The sequence below is a fragment of the Terrapene carolina genome, unplaced genomic scaffold (genome assembly GCF_002925995.2).
Source record: "Terrapene carolina triunguis isolate 2854851 unplaced genomic scaffold, T_m_triunguis-2.0 Scaffold15669, whole genome shotgun sequence".
Taxonomy (NCBI): domain Eukaryota; kingdom Metazoa; phylum Chordata; order Testudines; family Emydidae; genus Terrapene; species Terrapene triunguis.
Window position 1 is genome coordinate 295 of NW_020680020.1, and position 2,792 is coordinate 3,086.

The 2,792-nt window shown below is 46.2% G+C and overlaps 1 non-coding gene across 1 annotated transcript; it reads left to right on the top strand.

Moving 5' to 3' along the window:
- The first annotated feature begins 780 nt into the window (after positions 1 to 780).
- On the top strand, positions 781 to 853 carry TRNAK-CUU. The gene has a single exon. It is a non-coding gene; the product is annotated as a tRNA-Lys (tRNA).
- Positions 854 to 2,792: the final 1,939 nt, after the last annotated feature.

Below are 2,792 nucleotides of genomic sequence, written 5' to 3' on the forward strand. Positions count from 1 at the left end.
AGAGAAGGACATCTTTCTTCTTTCCTTCCTAAACAGCCCCCTTCCTTGGATAGCCCTTTGCTGGGATCTGGGTGGGGAACAGCCGTTTCTGAGGATTAATTTAACACCATATTTGGTGTTGATATATAGATTTTACAGCCAGACTAGATCACTATGTACCTCTGCTCTGACCTGATTCATAACAGAGTCCAGAGAATTTTACCCAGTGACTCCTACATCCACCCCAAGATCTTCTGACTGAACGAGGAGGGTTCATTCAGAAAGTCATCATGTTTGGATGTAAAGGTGTGAAATAATGGGAAAATTGGCCCCTCTTTCAAGTTTTAATTTTGTAACTTCTACATCTAGACCGGGGTGGCCAACCTGAGCCTGAGAAGGAGCCAGAATTTACCAATGTACACTGCCAAATGTACATCTTTGTATGCAACTACTTAGTCAATTGTGAACCTTTTTATCATTATCATTAACATTTTGAAATAATGATGATGATGTACACTTGCCTCTATATCCCAGTGTGCCCTGGACATCTACAGGTTGATTAGACAATCCAAAAATTTGGCACTTGCAGATGGGTACCTCTGTATTGTGCCTGAGTCTTGTACAGCTATAAAAGACTGATAGATGCCAATATTTTTCTCCTCTTTTTAATCAGCTCTAATACCAAGCCAGGCTAGGGCTGGGAAGAGAGAGAGAGAGAGCAGCAGGTTTCCCCTACTGTTTCCTGCTCGCTTTTTCTTGACTAGTTTCACCCCTGCTCCAACTTGCTTTTGTACTTTGTGAGCCTGGCTAGCTCAGTTGGTCGTACATCAGACTCTTAATCTGAGGGTCCAGGGTTCAAGTCCCTGGTCAGGTGATAAACTACTCTCCAAGATCTTAAAAGTCTGTCTTTCTGGAGTCCTCTTCAACGCTACTTTTTCTCTTCAGGATTTTTCCTTTCCCCTTGGGCTTTGTGTGTGAAGGGGCAACTTCCTGACATCCCCTCTGTCCTTGCAGCCTGGAGGAATAAAGGCCTCTGGGCATAAAGCATGTTCCTCCCCTGCACACACACACAAACACACAGAATATCCCTAAGGAATTAGAATCACCTGCTGCCTTCCCCTGTCCTGATGGATCCCCAGATGAGGATGCTCTTCATCCCGAACCCATGTCCCCTCTATTCCCAGTGCCCCTTAGTCCCAACCCACAGGCCCTCCTATGCACACTGCTCCTCACTCCCAACCAGAGCCTACTCCTCTTCACCCTTCTCCTCTCTCCCAACCCACAGCCTCCTCCTATTCCCAGTACCCCTCAATCCCAACCCACAGCCCCCTCTTCCTCATGCTGCCCTTCAATCCCAACCCACAGTCCCTCCTCTTAATGCTGCTCCTCACTCCCAACCAGAGCCTACTCCTCTTCACCTTTTGCCTCTGTCCCAACCCCCAGCCTCCTCCTATTCTGAGTGCTCCTCAATACCAACCCACAGCTCCCTCCTTTCCTCCAGCAGCAGGTGCTGCAGACACCCTCAGGAAGATTTTCTTGCAAGCTTTTGTGTATGAGTCTGCATGTGGATTTTACAGTATGTTGGAAATTTCTATATTAAATATGTAAGCAGGGTCTGAATGAGCTCTCCCCTGACATCTAGTGATGAGCTGTGGAAGAGGACTTCAGGAGCAGATCTCATTTGCATGGGCACACCCACCCTGTGAATGACTAGCCAACTACAAAAGCAGTTTCTCCTCCCTTGGTGTTCACACCTCAACTGCTAGAACTGATTGAACTAACCTTGTTATCTCTATACTGATTCTTGCCTGCATATTTATACCTGCCTCTGGAAATTTCCACTACATTCATCTGACGAAGTGGGTATTCACCCACGAAAGCTTATGCTCCTATACGTTTGTTAGTCTATATCAGGGGGTAGCCTTGTTAGTCTGTATCTACAAAAACAAAAAGGAGTCTGGTGGCACCTTAAAGACTAACAGATTTATTTGGGCATAAGCTTTCATGGGTAAAAACTTCACTTCTTCAGGTGCAACTTGCATCTGAAGAAGTGAGGTTTTTACCCACGAAAGCTTATGCCCAAATAAATCTGTTAGTCTTTAAGGTGCCACCAGACTCCTTTTTGTTTTTGTTAGTCTATAAGGTACCAGAGGACTCTTTGTCGCTTTTTACAGATCCTGGCTAACAAGGCTACCCCTCTGATACTTGGCACCCTGTCTAGGTGCTGAGCATGATGGGATTGCTTGCCGAAATGATCACTTTGGGCTGGTGTTGGATTCCCAGCCTCCTTGTTATTAGGGCAGGAATAATAAAGGGTTTTTATCCTTGTTGTGTTAATCAAGGGCAGCAGAACTGTGCTTGGCAGACCCCGATTGAGGGACTCACCCTCAACTGAATAGCACTTGCTAGGCAGGGGACATGGGTTCCAAAGCCAGGTGGGTTGAGGAATGTGCTGGGCTGAAATTACTAATACTACAATTGAGATGTTACCTTTTCTTTAGGACAGGGTGGCTGCGGGTGGGTGAGTCACTAGATAATATAGTAAGTATGGTGCCTTCTTATTTTCTCCCTTTTCCACTCTGGATGGGAGGTCAACTCTACAGATGCATCTCTGGGCTTGCACTGACTAAGGACAACAACTGTGAGTGGAGTGCAGAGAGGGGATGGCTCATGTTAAAGGACCTTTGGTTGCTGGACTTAAGAACCTGAGGGAAAAGGACACTGGCCAGCTTATTTGGGAGTGGGTCTTTTCCTCATGGTTTATGTTTATGTGTTGGGGCTGCTGACATGACTTCTACTAACCCTGGGCTTAC